This window comes from Ornithorhynchus anatinus, chromosome 4 (genome assembly GCF_004115215.2).
Source record: "Ornithorhynchus anatinus isolate Pmale09 chromosome 4, mOrnAna1.pri.v4, whole genome shotgun sequence".
Taxonomy (NCBI): Eukaryota; Metazoa; Chordata; class Mammalia; order Monotremata; family Ornithorhynchidae; genus Ornithorhynchus; species Ornithorhynchus anatinus.
The window spans coordinates 101098703-101116200 of record NC_041731.1 but is presented as its reverse complement, the minus strand read 5'-3'; the positions used below and the strand labels follow the sequence as shown (position 1 = coordinate 101116200).

The 17498-nt window shown below is 43.5% G+C and overlaps 1 protein-coding gene and 1 long non-coding RNA gene across 2 annotated transcripts in view; one reads left to right on the top strand and one right to left on the bottom strand.

Moving 5' to 3' along the window:
- The window catches only part of SELENOF (selenoprotein F), a 41965-nt gene that overhangs the window by 19241 nt on the left and 5226 nt on the right, over positions 1 to 17498 (bottom strand). The gene's annotated exons all lie outside the window — the stretch shown is intronic.
- LOC120638347 lies at positions 1990 to 17229 on the top strand. The gene is made up of 3 exons (XR_005659966.1): positions 1990 to 2126; positions 2498 to 2638; positions 16875 to 17229. It is a non-coding gene; the product is annotated as an uncharacterized LOC120638347 (long non-coding RNA).

Genomic DNA, 17498 nt, shown 5'->3' with positions numbered 1-17498 from the left:
AGATGACCAAAAAAACCAATAAAAAAACCCTCTGCCCTCAAAGACCGTGCAGTCTAATGGGGAGACAGACACTGACATGTAGCCCTTAAGAAAAATCCCAAAACAGCTCAATCAATGGGATCTATTGAGTGCTTACTAAGTGCCCAGACCACTCGAAGAGTGACTTTTCTTGTTTTACCTGGATTTACTGAGTGCATTTATTTCATCAAGTAGAAATTTGTAGCACGGCCTAATGGAAAGATCACAGGACTGGGAGTCAGGCAACCTGGGTTCTAATCCTGGCTCTGCCATTTGCTTGCTGTGGGACGTTGGGAAAGGCACTTAACTTCTCTGTTCCTCAGTTTCCTCATCTGTACAATGGGGATAAAAATATCTCCCCTTCCCCTGAACCCACAGTGTGAGCCCCATGTCTGATCTGGAAAAGTCCAGAGTTGCTGCACCCAACTCTTTATCACCACCACTTAGGTAATACATCCACTCAATACTTAAAGTTAATTGAAATAAACAATATATGTATCTATATTTCAAAACCCTTCTTCCCAATATCTCACTTTCCTCAAAATTAGCCCCGGACCTTTTTCAGTGTTTGGTACTTTTGTGCGCTACTGCAAATCCTCTGTAAAAATGAACTTAGAAAATGTGTTTATTTGAACACATACATATTTTTAGAACATAATCTGTTATTAAACAACAAGCAAAATGGTTAAATTGTAATTTTACTTATCTTGGACTTGTGGGAACCTGGGGATAATTTTGAGGAAAGTGTGATACTGGGATTTTTAAAAATAATAATAATAAAAATGATGATGTTATTTGTTAAGCACTTACTATGTGTCAAGTACTATTCTAAGCACTGGGGTAGATACAAGGTAATCAGGTTGTCCCACGTGGGGCTCACAGTCTCAATCCTCATTTTAATAATAATAATAATAATGTTGGTATTTGTTAAGCGCTTACTATGTGCACAGCACTGTTCTAAGCGCTGGGGTAGACACAGAGGAATCAGGTTCTCCCACGTGGGGCTCACAGTCTTAATCCCCATTTTACAGATGAGGTAACTGAGGCACAGAGAAGTGAAGTGACTTGCCCAAGGTCACACAGCTGGCAAGTGGCAGAGCTGGGATTCGAACTCATGACCTCTGACTCCAAAGCCCGGGCTCCTTCCACTGAGCCACACTGCTAGCTGAGGCAAAGAGAAGTTAAGTCACTTGCCCCAAGTCACACAGCTGATGAGTGGCAGAGCGAGGATTAGAACCCACAACCTCTGACTCCCAAGCCCATGCTGTTTCCACTAAGCCACGCTGCTTCTCTATCCCAGGCTGGAATCACATCTGCAGTTAATAGGCCTATTTTCCTCTTGCCCATGTTAGGTTACCAAGCTGAGAACAAACAATATAAGTTGGCGCTTTACTGCACCATTGTTACATTTACAAAATGCTTCACCATTATGCAGTTCTAAACCTCATTAAAGCTAGTTAATCTCTTCATTTTGTGAATTAAGTCATTTGGAATTTTTGTCTTCCGATTTTTTCTTGACATCTTGCAGAATAATGCACTAATTCTTCTGAATTCATGGAAGTCTGAATATTTTCCAGATCTGTCTATGGCAAATTTTAGTTTGATGCATCCCTTCCTGGTGAATAAGAATTCTTTGCTAAACAACGTTACACTGTGATCATCTGCACTGTAAAAGCCTACTAAATAAGCCTTCCCATTTATGGAATAAAGGATCACAATGAGGTTTCAATCTATAGGAAGCAGCAAAATCTCTCATTGTGTCTATATTCTGAGGTTCTAATTCTGCCACAATTAAAGTCCAACTGTGTAGTTACAAAAGGGTTGAGATTCATACTGTGACAAACAGCTGCTCTGTGCTGTTTTTCCCAAGATGGCTAGACAAAGAAAATCAATTATGTTCATTTATAACACTGGACAAAGGTGACTTTTGTGAGGTATATAGATTCTCTGCATCATTTGAAAGGCATATAATGCTGCACTTGTTAACTTGGGTTACTGTTGCCATCACGACCCGCAGAATCATGAAATCATCGTTCTACTTTGCTAGGAACCAAAAACTCATTTTGAAGACTCATTTAGAAATACAGCAAGTGAAAGATGACCCAAAGGTATGGATGTTGGGCAACCCCCTCTCCCCACCAAAAAAAAATACGATTTACTTAAAAGCATGGATGAGTAATGAATATTATAAAGTTTCTTGCTTTTTTCCATTGTGTGAGAAACTAAGAATAATAATTGTGGTATTTGTTAAGTGCTTACGCCAAGCACTGTTCTAAGGCTGGGGTAAACACAAGGTAATCGGGTGGGACACAGTCCCTGTCCTATATGAGGCTTGCACTTTTAATCCCCATTTCACAGATGAGGTACCTGAGGCCCAGAGAAGAGAAGTGATGTACCCAAGGTCACGCAGCGGACATGTGGTAGAGCCTGGATTAGAATCCACAACCTCGGACTCTCAGGCCTGTGCTCTTTCCACTAGGCCATACTGCTCTTCCAGACCTCCTCTCTCCAGTCGTGAAAATCATCTGAGCTTTGACCATCGGGCGAAAGAGTCTACAAGCCAGGGGCAGTCGACGAAGGGAAGGCACGGAGGGGAGCAAAGAGGTCTGCCGGGGCTCAGGTCAGTCTAGGGGCCGTATTGAGGCCCACCCAGCTCTGTAAGGGTTTGGACAGACCAGGATGGGGAAAAAGGTATCCACACTATTCGGGGCCACCTGGACAAACCGAGAGAGGGAAAAAGGTGGCCAGACTATTCGGGGCCACCTGTGAGAGAAACTGTTGCACTTGTCATCATGTCGGCATTAAAGAACCGCCCCTGTACTGGAGCCGGGCCCTGATGTGGCTAGGTTGAGTAAAAATCCCAAATCCTGAGGCTCAGCTTGGCCAGCCCCCAGGTTTTGAACTGGATAATGCTTTAAACTGAGAGGTTTCTTTGAAAAAAAATTTTTTACCCGAGGGGTCATTGTAGTGGCCTGGAAACAAGTTAGAGGGGAGGGGTTCATGGCTTTTCAAAACATGGGCCCCGTTCTCTTCCTATACAGGAACTGGATATTGCTTAGCAACCCAAGAAAACACCCTTACTGGATAAACTTAAACGTGATAAAACTTCATGCAGGGCAGTTCGCCTTCCAGATTGTGTTCGCGTAAGGGGATACGAGATTTTCTCTAAGAATTTTTTAACCTCAAAAATCACAATTTGGTGAAGGAATTACACAATATAAAATCCCAGCAAGATTATGAAACATCTGGAGGTGTAATTTGACGATTCTTAAATTGCAGAAGAAAAAAACACACTCAGGATTCCACAATGGTGTACCAGTAAATAAATTACAAGATACCAACATAAGGCTATGAGCCGAAAGAAAAGTTGATTGTTGAAGGATACTGAACTCCTCATAAATCAACATACTTCAATATTATCTTAAATGTTGGGAAAAATACACTGTCTCACACACATTAATTACAGCCAGATGCACTGACCACAATCGCATGACCAATTTATGAAGATAAAAGTTACTCCTTTAAATAAACTAAAAAAGAGATTATTCATTTACAATAGACTTGGCATATTACTCAAATTTCTCCAATATTCTCCTATAAACCTGATCAACTATATGGAAGCAGCGTGGCTCAGTGGAAAGAGCACGGGCTTTGGAGTCAGAGGTCATGGGTTCAAATTCCGACTTGGCCACTTGTCAGCTGTGTGACTGTGGGCAAGTCACAACTTCTCGGTGCCTCACTGACCTCATCTGTAAAATGGGGATTAAGACTGTGAGCCCCACGTGGGACAATCTGATTCCCCTGTGTCTACCCCAGTGCTTAGAACGTGCTTGGCACATAGTAAGCGCTTAACAAATACCAACATTATTAAGAAAGCAGTTCATTTTGTACCAAGTGTGTCTTTAAAATGCTATCCTTACTTTGGTAGTCTAGCTAATTCATCTTTAATTTTCAAATTATTAACATCCTCTGACATTTTAAAAATGCACTCAGAGTACCGGCAATAACTGACAAAATCTTTGTTTTTAGGATTTGCAACACAGATTAACGGTTGAGGCCGCTACATTTTTGTGAGAGGTTTGATAGATATGTTTGAAATTTTTATATGCTGGTGGGAGGTCGTAAAGAACAGAAACAAATGGTGGACTAGCTGATACTTGACCCCCTTCTCCCAGAAACACCATCTAATCTTGGCTTCACTGACACTGTCCTCTCCTACTTCTCCTATTTCTCTGCAGCTCCTTCTCAGTCTCTTCCATGGGGTTCCTCCTCTGCCTCCCACCCCTTAACTGTTGAGGTCCTCAAGGCTCAGTTCTGGGTCTCCTTCTATTCTCCATCTACGTCCACTCCCTCGGAGAACTCATCCACTCCCATCTCTATGCAGATGATTTCCTAATCTACATTTCCAGCCCAGATCTCTCTCCTTATCTGCAGTCTTGCATTTCCTTCTGCCTTCAGGACATCTCTACTTGGATGTCCTCCTCACCTCAACTCACCTCACACTTAAGTCCAAAACGGAATTTCTCAACTTCCCACCCAAACCCTGTCCTACCTGTGGCTTTCCCATCACTGTAGACAGCACCGCCATCCTCCCTATCTCACAAGCCTGTAACCTTGGCATTATCCTCTAGACTGTAACCTCATTGTGGGCTGGGTTTAATTATGTGCCAAGCATTGTTCTGCCAACTGTTATACTTTTATACTGTACTAACCCAAGTTTCTTAGTACAGTGGTCTCCACACAGTAAGTGCTCAATAAATATGATTACCTTTAATTCATCTCTCTCATTCAACCTACATATCAACCAATCGTATTTGAGTCTGTGTGCCCAGCACTGTACTAAAAGAATACATGGACCGTGAGCCCGTTGTGGGCAGGGATTGTCTCTCTTTATTGCTGGATTGTACTTTCCAAGCACTTAGTACAGTGGTCTGCACACAGTAAGAGCTCAATAAATGTGAATGAATGAATGAATGAATGCAAGAGTTGGTGGACACATTCCCTGCCCACAGTGAACATAGTCTGTCGTGAAATCCTGTCAATTCTATCTTCACGGCATCTCTAGAACCCACCCTTTCCTCTCCATCCAAACTGCAACTGTGCTAATCCAAGCACTTACCACATCCTGCCTCTATTACCGCATCAGCCTCCTCGCTGACCTCCCTGCCTCCCGTCTCGCCCCACTCCAGTCCTTCCTTCACTGTTCAGGCCACACCTTCCCAGTCCTCAAGGACCTCCAGCGGTTGCCCATCCACCTCTGCATTACCGTCGGCTTTAACGCACTCAATCGATCAGCTCTCCTCCTACCTTTCCTTGATGGTCCACTACAGTGCTCAGCGCTAAGACCAGTTCTCGGCATTTGAATGCTTCGATCCTCTAATGTCCAACTGCTAATTGTTTTGATCTCACCTGTCTTCACCTCTGATCCTTTGCTCACATCCTTCTTCTGGCTTGGACCTCCCCCTCGCCCCCCATTTCTCCCCATAGTCAAAGCCCTACTAAAATCATACCCCCTCCAAGAAGCCTTCCCTGACTAACACCTTTCCCCCGGCACTTGCCCTCACTTCTGCATCATTTACACGTGCGAGTCTGTACCCCCTGAGCACGACAAAGCAGCTTGACTTAGTGGATAGATCATGGGTCTAAGAGTCTGAAGGATCTGGTCTAAATCCAGTTCCGTCACGTGTCTGCTGTGTTTGGGCAAGTCACTTCACTTCTCTGTGCCTCAGTTACCTCATCTGTAAAATGGGGACTAAGAGCGGGTGCCCCACATGGGACAGGGACAGTGTCTGACCTGATTAATTTGTATCTACCCCACAGCTTTGAACAGTGCTTGGCACATAGTAAGTGCTTAACAAATACCCTAATTAACAGCGTATTTTTCCCAACATTTGAGATAATATTGAAGTTTGCACTGAGAAGTGCCATGGGCTAATGGATAGAGCACGGGCCTGAAGGTCATGGGTTCTAATGCTGGCTCCGCCACATGACTGCTGTTTGACCTTGGGCAAGTCACATCACTTCTCCAGGTCTCAGTTCCCTCAGCTGCAAAATGGGAGTTTTGAGCCTCACGTGGGACAGGGATTGTGTCCAAACCGATTATTTTGTAATTACACCAGAGCTTAGAACAGTGCCTGGCATATAGAAAACACAAATACAATTATTATTATTACCCCCCACCCACACCTTTTACGAACATCTCCTTATACCAGGCTGCTTCCCATCCATGTAATTTCTTTTAATGTCTCTCTCCCCCTCTAGAAGGTAAGCTCCTTGATGGCAGGGATTGTGTCTGCCAACTCCACTGTATTGTTCTCTTCCAAGTGCTTGGTACAGTGCTCTGTAAACAGTAAGTGCTCAGTAAATACCACTGACTGATTGATTCACTCCCCTTCTGGCTTTTGGGCAACATGCAAGTTTAGGAACAAAACCTGGTACATTTAGGATTACAGAAATAATGAAAAGCCAAATTTGGAAAAATTGCATTGGTTTAGGGCAGCGGTTGGCAAATCAGATTAATTGACAATGCCGATTAAATCATCGGTTTAAATCATTAGTTACTTTTACTACTATAGTAGCACATTGAGGTGACCGAATATTGACAGTGAATATTTACATAAGCTTTTAACTTTCTAAATTACCGTGTATTTTCAAGAGATGTTTGGAAATGTAAAACTATCACGTAGTCCTAAACAAATGAAATGCCTAAACTGTAGAAAATTATAAACCACTTAATACACAGTTGGTGCTCGATATCCATAATTTCTTTTCTTATTAATTACTTAATAGATTATTAGAGCACTGAGCAGCCAGAACTCTACTATTCAACAAGGGCACTTGTTTAATGAGATGTACATCACCCTGATTCTATTTATTTGCCATTGTTTTTAAGAGATGTTCTTCCCCTTGACTCTATTTATTGCCACTGTTCTTGTCTGCCTGTCTCCCCTGATTAGACTGTAAGCCTGTCAAAGGGCAGGGACCGTCTCTATCTGTTGCCGACTTGTACATTCCAAGCGCTTAGTACAGTGCTCTGCACATAGTAAGCGCTCAATAAATATTATTGAATGAATTAATGAAAGTAAAAGGTTAGAAAAAATGCAAAAATCTATCAAACTGAAAAAAGGGGCTCAGTGTAGTCTAGTGGAAACAGAATAGGCCTGAGAGTCAGAAGACCTGGGTTCTAATCCCAGATCCGCCACTTGTCTGCTGTGTGACCTTGGGTAAGTCACTTAACATCTCTGTGCCTCAGTTACCCCACCTGTAAAATGGGATTTAAAAATACTTGTTTTTCCTCACTTTTAGATGGTGAACACAGTGAAGGATGGGAACTCTGTCCAACCTGACTACCCTGTACCAATCCCAATACTTGTTACAGTGCTTGGCACATAATAAATTCATTCATTCAGTCAACCGTATTTATTGCGCGCTTACTGTGTGCAGAGCACTGTACTGAGCCCTCGGAATGTACAATTCAGCAACAGATAGAGACAATCCCTACCCAAAAATGGGCTCAGTCTAGAAATGCTTAACAAATATCACAGTTATTATATCATTAGAGCTATGATACAAGTTCCTACTTATGGTTCCATTGGGTGCTTATTTTTTAAGCCTTTAGGAGTGAAATTCCAAGAATCAACAGTAGTACAGTGTCAGCTTTTCTGTAGCACATGATTTGCTCTAAATGTTTTGGATACCACATTGTCCCTCTAGACTGTAAGCTCCTTGTGGGCAGGCAACAAGGCTACCAACTCTGTTGTACTGTACTCTTCCAAATGCTTAGTATAGTGCTTCTACACACAGTAAGGACTTAGTAAATACCACTGACTGATTGTTGGAATATTTGGGAATGTCCATCTGCCCTGGATCCACACATGGCATTAGTAAAGGAGTGTGGGCTGGCTGTAAGATTTTTTTCATCAATTTAAAATCCCATATATCAGAACTGAATGCATTTAAAATGCATATATGTTTCTTTAACCAGGTTGGCATTTTGGGGGTTATCTCTGATATATCCACTCGAACACATTAGGAACAGGATTGAGATACTAACCTTTAAGAAATTCTGATGAGAATGGAATTTTTTTTCCTTTAAAAAAAGAAATTCCCAGAGTGTGATTTTTACTTAGCCGGCTTAACCTTAGATTACACACCTATTCTCATTGATTTTCTTCAACAACAAAGGCAAACAGCTTAACTTGCTCCTCTTTCTTTCCTTTGTGGTTCCTTCTAACTCTAATTATTTTCCATTCTCAATACTTGAGATTAGTATTGCTCAGAAGTGGACACCCAGAGGACTTTTGTGTAGCTGCTGAGAGAGATACAGACAGAGCTGGAAGCAAAAAGGGACCAAGACAGATAAGTTCAGAGAGACCTAAAGTGTGAGAAAAAGCACAAAGACAGATCCCCAGAGCCAATGAGTATAGTGACAACCAAAGCAAAGCTATGGCTTCATTTGTGACTGCTGCCAAATGTTTGAAAATTAGATAAAAGCTGGATACTTTTCTGGCAATAAAGACAAAAAAAGACCCCAAAAGACCCCAGAAACAACAATGACAACAAAACCACCTCTATAATTTATGTTTTTGGAGTTGATTTTAAAATGGCAAAATTGGCACATAAGAAAATACTCGCATGGCATTAGTAAAGGAGTGTGGGCTTACTGTAACATTTTTTCGTCAATTTAAAATCCCATGTATTGGAATTGAATGTATTTAAAATGCATAGATGTTTCTTTAACCAGCTTGGCATTTTGGGGGTTATCTCTGATATATCCACTGGAACACATTAGGGACAGGACTGGGAGACTAACTTTTGAGAAATTCTGATGAGAATGGAAATTTTTTTTTTAAAAGAGAAATTTGGGCAAGGAGCATGTCTATCAACTCTGTTGTATTTCCCCAAGAACTTAAGTGTTCTCTGAACACAGTAAGTGCTCAAAAAATAGCACTGATTGAAAGGAAAAATTTAAAGCAAAACAAAGAACTTACGTTAAAGGTGAAAGAGCAAGAAACACAGAAAAAATAAACTTAGTAGTTAAAACTGTAACTACATAAAAATAATAAACTAGTTAGAACTAGTAAGACGTGGAGATAAAAATGCTATCCAAGTAGTTTGGCTTATTGAGATTTCCCCAGTAACATGGAAAAAGGCAAGATACCCAAATAATCATTTTACTCTGGGAAATTAAGTAGTATATCATTCTGCGGAAAAGCCAGGATGAATTGCTTTCACACGCTTCACAGTAATTTAAATCACAAATGAGTAATACTGCCTCCCCTTAAATCACAAACTGACGCCCTCAACGCCACCCTCTCTATTGAACTCAACTCGCTCCCCTATCCCTTCGATGACCTCATACCACTAACCCAGAGCCCTGGATCGCCTCCACAGTCCGCTCCCTTTGCTCCTGTGCAGAGCCGCAGAGCGCTGCTGGAGGAAATCCAGCTATCAGCCCGATCCTGACGCCCACTGCCCTTGCCCGCTCCCTCCTCAAATAGTCACCCTTCCACCTAATCCCTTCCCGTAATGTCCTGGCCATGTACTCTGTTGATAAAACTGAAACCACCAGCCGTGACTTCGCTAAAATTTCCCCTACTCCTCTCCATTCCTTCTCTCCTCCTGATCCAGGTTCTATTCTCCATCTTTCCCAGAACTGTCTCAAGAGGAGATCTCCCACCTCCTCTAAAAATCTACCCCCTCCACCTGCACCTATGATCCCATCCCTTCACACCATATCAAAACACTTGCCCCCTCTTCTTCCCTCCTTGACCACCATCTTCAATTATTCTCTCTCCAATGGCTTCTTCCCCACTGCTTTTTAAACACGCCCGTTTCCTCCCCGATGCTAAAAAAAAAAATAACCCTCCCATGGCCACATGGCTCCCTCCAGTTATCGCCCATCTCTCTCCTGCCATTCCTCTCCAAACTCCTTGAGTTGTCTACATCCACTGCCTCCACTTCCTCTTCTCCAATTCTCTCCCTGACCCCTACCAATCTAGCTTCTGCCCCCTCCACTCCACAAAAACTGCCTTCTCCTAGGTCACCAATGATCCCCCTCTTGCTAAATCCAAAGTTCTCTACTTCTTCCTAATCCTCCTCAACCTCCAAGCTAACTTCTATACTGTGGACCACCCCTTCCCCTAGAAACATTATCTAACGTTGGCTTCTGGGACACTGTCTTCTTCTGGTACTTCTATCTCTCTGACAATTCTCAGTCTCTTTCATAGGCTCCTCCTCTGCCTCCCACCCTCTAACTGTGGGGATCCCTCAAGGCTCAGTTCTGGGTCTCCTTCTCCATCTACAACCACTCCCTTGAAGGAACTCATTTACTCCCAAAGCTATAACTACCATATCTACGCAGATGATTTCCAAATCAACATCTCCAGCACTGATCTTTCTCCTTCTCTGCCAGCTTGTATTTCTTCCTGCCTCCAAGACATTTCTACCTGGATGTCCACTGACCTCAAATTTAACATGTCCAAAACAGAACATCCCATCTTCCTATCCAAACTCTGTCCTCCCCCTCGACTTTCCCATTAATCCAAGGCACCACCATCCTTCCTATCTCATAAGCCCATAACCTTGGCATTATCCTCAACTCACCTCTCTCATTTAACCCACTATTCAATCTCCCACTAAATCCTGCTGGCTCTACCTTCAGAACGTCGCTAAAATCCACCTATTCCTCTCTATCCAAACTACTTTGCTGATCCAAGCACTTATCCTATCCTACCTTGACTACTGCCTAAAATTCCTTGCTGACCTCCCTGCCTCCTGTCTCTTTCCATTTTAACCCAACGTTGGCTCTGTGGCTCAGATTATTTTTCTACTAAACTGTTCAGAAAATGCTTCCCTGCTCCTCAAAGCTTCTAGTCACTGCCCATCTCCCCATCAAACAGAAACTCCTTCCCATTGGCTTTAAAGCAGTCGGGCAGCTCTCCCCATCCTACCTCAGCTCACTGATCTCCTATTACAGCCCACCCCGTGCACTCCGCTTCTCTAGCACCAGTTTACTCACTGTGCCCCGACCTCATCTAGCTTGCCACCGACCCCTTTCCCACATCTTCCCCCTGGCCTGGAGCTCCTTCGCTGTCCACATATGCCAGACCACCACTCTCTCCATCTTCAAAGCACTATTAAGGTCACACCTCCTCCAAGAGGCCTTCCCCAGTTAAGCTCTCTTTTTCCAGGCTCGCTCTCCCTTCTAATAATAATAATAATGTTGGTATTTGTTAAGCGCTTACTATGTGCCGAGCACTGTTCTAAGCGCTGGGGTAAACACAGGGGAATCAGGTTGTCCCACGTGGGGCTCACAGTTAATCCCCATTTTACAGATGAGGGAACTGAGGCACAGAGAAGTTAAGTGACTTGCCCACAGTCACACAGCTGACAAGTGGCAGAGCTGGGATTCGAACTCATGAGCCCTGACTCCAAAGCCCGTGCTCTTTCCACTGCGCCACGCTGCTTCTCAGTAGCCTAGCCACTTCATCTATGACCTGTGGACATTTGATATTCACCCCACCCCTAACCCCACTGCTCTTATGTACATATCTTTAAATGATACATTTTCACATTAATGTCTCTCTCCGACGCTAGACTGTAAACTCATTATGGGCAGGGAATGTATCTGCTAATTCTGTGGTATTGCACTCTCCCGTGCACTTAGTACAGTGCTCTGCACATAACTAAGCACTCAATAAATATCACTGATTGACTGATATCTGACCGATCATTACTCTCCCCTCCTTCAAAGTCTTAATAAAATCACATCTCTTCCAAGAGAGCTTCCCTAAGCCCTCATTTCCTCTTCTCCCACTCCCTTCTGTGTCCTTTTGGCCTTGGATTTGCTTCCTTATTCACACCCTCAGCCTCACAACACCAATGTACAGCTCCATAATTGATTTCAATGTCTGTTTTCCCTTATACAGTCTAAGGTCCATTTATTCAATCGTGTTTATTGAGCGCCTACTGTGTGCAGAGCACTGTACTAAGTGCTTAATGTGGGCAGGGAGCATATCTATCAAATTTGTTACATTGTACTCTCCCAACTGCTTAGTCGAATGCTCTGAACACAGTAAACACTCAAGGAACACGACTGATCGACTGATTAATACAAATATTTCTGGACGGATGCTTTCGGCACCTCTTTTGACTTAAGAATGAGATCGAAACCAGTTTAAATTTCAGGGATCTATTGGGGGTACACTTTTGTCAAGTTGAAAAGAATGATAAAACATTATTCTACTCGTAACCTCCGTATCTAATCAAAGATTGCTATTTTCAAGACTGATATTTCAAGTCTGCTTATATTCTTAGGAAGAAGTTGCTAGGGTTGGTTTTCCAATAGCCATAAAATTGCATATTCCATTTATGCTCCTTGTTTAGCTGATAACATAATATTTCAGTGTAATAAGCAGTACATTTTCAGGTACATTAAAAAGAGAATAATCAGAACTCCATAAAATAAGCCCGTAAAATAAATTTCAAGTGACATTGCATTCACATTAAATGACATACAAGTATTTCATATTTGTACTTAAGGTAGCTACAAGTTCAGCTATTAAAGAAACATTGGCACGAGAGTTGCTAGTTATTATCAAGACATGGCAATTCTAGTAATAGTTCAAAATGAAATTGAACTCTGGACTACGTTACTCATATATGGCAAAATGTATTAAGAAATATGCCCTCCATCGTATAATTGTATTATAATTAGCATACTTGGTTGAGGGACATATGTTTCTATTTATGTTTTCTAGAAAGCGATCAGATGGTATACCGAGCCTGAAGACACATATACAAAAATGTAGCTATTTTAAGCAACTACGATATTTGGACAATTCTTTAGCTACTACAATTTCATGCACAGTTAGCTTCACCTCCATTTCATTCTTTACGTTTCACACGCACGCCAACAGCACTCTAGCCTCTGACGAGCTACAGTTTAAAATTTGCAGCTGTCTTGAGTAATGATGTTCTAACGACTAACTGAATTATTCTGAAACTGCTTAGGAATGTTCATATACGTTGAAAATAATGAAATGCAACAACTCAGAGTTAATGTAATATTGACTATTTAAGACCCTCTGTGTTTGGACCAGACTGACTTAGCCTTTTAAATCACAACATATTTGACAGAGTAAATTACTGAAGGATACAGATTAATACGAGTTTCTAGTAATGGGAGTTATAATGATAATTTAGGGAAAAAAACAACATAGGAAAGATAAAGTAGGAAAAAAATGGCAATTTTGAGGCCCTTAAAAAAGATACATCTTCCAGACTTTTTTTTACTAACTTCTGCTCCCTTGTGAGCTTCTCTAGGGCTTCTCTAATAACAACAAGAACAGTAATAATAATGACAATAATAATAATAGTGGCATTTGTTAAGCATTTGCTATGTGCCTAGTACTGGATTAAATACTGGGGTAGATACAGGATACTCAGGTTCCACAAGGGGCTCACAATCAAAGTACAACAGAGAACAGGTACTGAATCTATTTTGCAGCTGAGGAATCTGAGGCACAGAGAAGTGAAGTGTGACTTGCCCAAGGTGACTCAGGAGGTAAGTGATGGTCAGGATTAGAAACCAGGTCCTCTGACTCCCAGGCCCTTGTCCTTTCCACTAGGGCATGCTGCTGCTTATTTTAAATATGCTGAAGAAATGACCTTGGAAATCCTCACAGACATTCTGTTGATTTCAACTGTAACTATGCACCCATCACAGTACTTCAGAAATCCCGGCAAAAAAGGTCTCAACCAACAGAGCCCCTGGCCACCTGATGCACAAAAAGAGCCAGACCTGGGCCAGGGAAGGGAGGAGAGAGGGAGTGATGGTCCTCGGCACACTGCGGACCAAAGAAAAATTCAATCAGTCAATCCATGGGATGGGATTTATTGAGCACTGACCTTGTGCAGAGCACTATATTAAGAACTTGAGAGAGTACAATACGACAGAGTTGGTGGACAGAACTCCCTGCCCACAAGGAGCTACCAGTCTATAGGGAAAGATGGACATTAAACTTAATTCCAGATGGGAAATAGTAGAATAGAAAGCTTTGTACCCGAGTGCTGTGAGGAAAAGTCAGTAGAGTTAGGGTTGGTTCAAATATAGACTTCTGGGGCACAGTGAATTCGCAAGCAGTAGTAAATGCTGACCTTCAAAGCATCTCGTGAGCTGACAGGGTTGAACTGCCCACTATTAACCTGATTCCCTTGTACCCACCCCAGTGTTTAGAACAGTGCTCGACACATAACAAGTGCTCATCCAATACCATAATAATTTTGAATGGTGTTTAAGAGCTTACTATGTGCCAGACGCTGTACTAAACCCTGAGGTGTATACCAGATACCAATATTATTATTATTGTTGTGGTGTTTGTTAAGTCCTTACTGTGTGCCAGGCACTGTACTAAGCACTGAGGCAGATACAAGCTAATTAGGTTGGACACAGTCCCTGTCCCACATGGGGCTCACAGTCTAGGTAGGAGGCAAAGTGTGAGCAAGAAAGGTCAGTGGCTGGACAGATGAGAATGAGGAGCAATAAGTAGGCGGGAAGGAAATATGAGTGTCGGGATGCAGTGGGAGAGGAGCGGGGAAAAGCAAGGGGAGAGAGAGCTGAGGGAGGGACTGGGAGGTGATGTTCCCGACTTTTGCCCGAGGAGGAGAGGACTGGGAAGCCCCTGGAGGGAAGACAACTACCTTCTGCAGGGGAGACATATTCCGGGGGAGGCGGGCTCCTCTCGACTGTAAGCTCATTGTGGGCAGGGGATGGTTCCATTAACTCCGCTATGCTGTCCTCTCCCAAGCGCTCAGTACCATGCACACAGTAAGTGCTCAATAAATACCACGGATTGATAGAGTGATAGAAGGAAAGACAGAACATCTATAGCCTGAAAGAGCAACTTGCTTCTCTCTCTGCTGCTGCGGACCAGACACCAGCCCCCTCTGGCCGTCTACTGAAAACCATTTTGCGGCAAATGGGTCCTGTGCCTGCCTGTGGCCCTGATGGCATGGGCTCCCCTCCCAGCGGACCCCAGTTTTTATCCACTCTCTACAACAAAGAGATCCACCACGGGGGCACCACGCTGATGTTTGGGTCTGCCCTCCCGGCCAGGCCATCAGCCCCATTTTGCGCATTTCCATACCTGATAGGTAGACCTCATTTACTCTTCTCTTGCCTCAGAGGCCCCTTCACAGCCCCACCCACTAAGAGTTTACTGTGTTAGCACTGTACTAAGTGCTTGGGAAAGTACAGTACAACACAGTAGGCTGTGTTCCCTGCCCATAAGGAGCTTATACTCTTGAGACAGATATTAAACAAATTACAGATATGTACATAGATACTAGTGGAATGAGTTGAGACCTGGGAGGCAGAAGGACCTGGATTCTAATCCCAGCTCTGCCACTTGCCTGCTGTGTGACTTTAGGCAAATCACTTCACTTTGCTCCACCTCAGTTTCCTCATCTCCAAGATGGGGGATTCAATACCTGTTCTCCCTCTTACTTTCCAGACTGAGCACCCCCTTTCCCTCTGCTCCCCCTCCTCACTCTCCCAACCCTCTGCTCTTCCCCCTTCACCTCCCCTCAGCTCTGTGCTCATTTGTATATATTATTTATTACCCTATTTATTTTGTTAATGAGGTGTACATCTCCTTGATTCTATCTATCTTGTCATCTTGTTTTTGTTTTGTTCTGATTTGCTCTGCTGTCTCCCCTGTTTAGACTGTGAGCCCGTCTTTGGGCAGGGACTGTCTCTATCTGTTGCCAAATTGTACATTCCGAGTGCTTAGTAGAGGGCTCTGCACATAGTAAGCGCTCAATAAATATTACTGAATTAAAACCATTAGCCCCATTTCGGACCTGATTATCTTATCTCTACCCCAGTGCCTGGTACAGTGCTTGGCATAAAGTAAGCACTTAATACCACAATTATTTACTATTATTATAAACGCTGTGGGGCTGAGTCTGGGGTAAATATCAACTGCTTACAGGTTACAGATCTAAATGCATAGGTAAACCATAAGGGAGTAGGAAGGGGGGGAAAGAGGGCTTAATCAGGGAAGGCCTCTTTAAAGAGATGTGACTTTAAGAAGACTTTGAAGGTGGGAAGAGTGGTGGTCTGTTCGATTTGGAAGGAGGAGTTCCAGGTCTGAGGGAGGATGTGGGCATGGGATCGGTGGTGAGAGAGAAGAGATCGAGGCTCAGTGATAAGTGGGCACTTCAGGACCTTGTACCTGAAGTGAAAATAGAGTATTTTTTGGCCCTGCCCTTCCAGGAGGGAGGCATCGCTTCCCACCTGGAGACCTTCTCTGCCACCTTGGGCCCACATTGCCTCAGACTTTCCATTTGCCCAGAGGCTGGAACCAACAGTCACCTGCGATGAGCCCACAACAAGCTGCCTTACTAGTGACTACTGTTTCTGTTCCTGCAAACAAGGAAAAACTGGCGAAGGTTCTGATGTGCTTTACTTAAGGACAGGTGGTTGCCAACTTGTGAGGGCAGAGCACAGCGGGAGGCGTGGCTTTAGAGAAGCAGCATGGCGTAGTAGATAGAGCCCAGGCCTGGGAGTTCTAATCCTGGCTCTGCCACTTTTCTGCTATAGGACCTTGGGCAAGTCACTTTACTTCTCTGGGCCTCAATCACCTCATCTGTAAAATGGGGACTGAGACTGTGAGCCCCTCACGGGACAGGGACTGGGTCCAACTCGATTTGCTTGTATCCACCCCAGCGCTTAGTACAATGCCTGGCACATAGTGAGTACTTAACAAATAACCATCACCATTATTATTATTACTAATTCCCTCCCTGTTCTACCTGGTAACGGACCTGGATCAATCAATGACTGCCACGAGGAGCCCCAGCTGTGATGCCTAAAGCAGATAAAAGGCGCTCGTTTTGAATCGTGAGGAATCAAGCAGCAGGAAAGGCAGGAGCAGCAGATGAGGACAGAGCAGCATTCAAGAAGGAAGCGGCACTGGAGCAGGAGAAGAAGGAACAACAGAGCAGGAAGCACTCGAAGCAGCAGACTCGGAAGCAGAGAGGGAAGTGGCGTATGGAGGAGGCTCACAGCGTCAGTATCGCCAGGAACTTCTCCCGGCCTTCTGCCGTGGGATCGACCGAACGGGCTCCCTGGACCAGCAGACTGGTACTGGACCCTTGGTGGAGTATGTGTCATTCCCTTGCACATGGTAAAACTAAGTTTAAAAAAAAAAAAAAACAACTTTCCACAGTAACCTTGGTGGTTGGTGGTGTGGTCTGACTCTCGACATGACACTGAGGCTACCTCGGTGGAGGAAAGTCCTGGTTGGTACGCACTGGGGGTTCGTGTCAGAGGTTGAGATGGTAGCGAAACCGAATGCAACTTGGGCGTGGATCTTCCCCGAGCGAATTTACAAAACAATTTGGGATACTTGATTCTACTTCACCTTAACAGACATTTTATTCCTGTTAAAATGTATTATCCAGTTCAAAGAAAA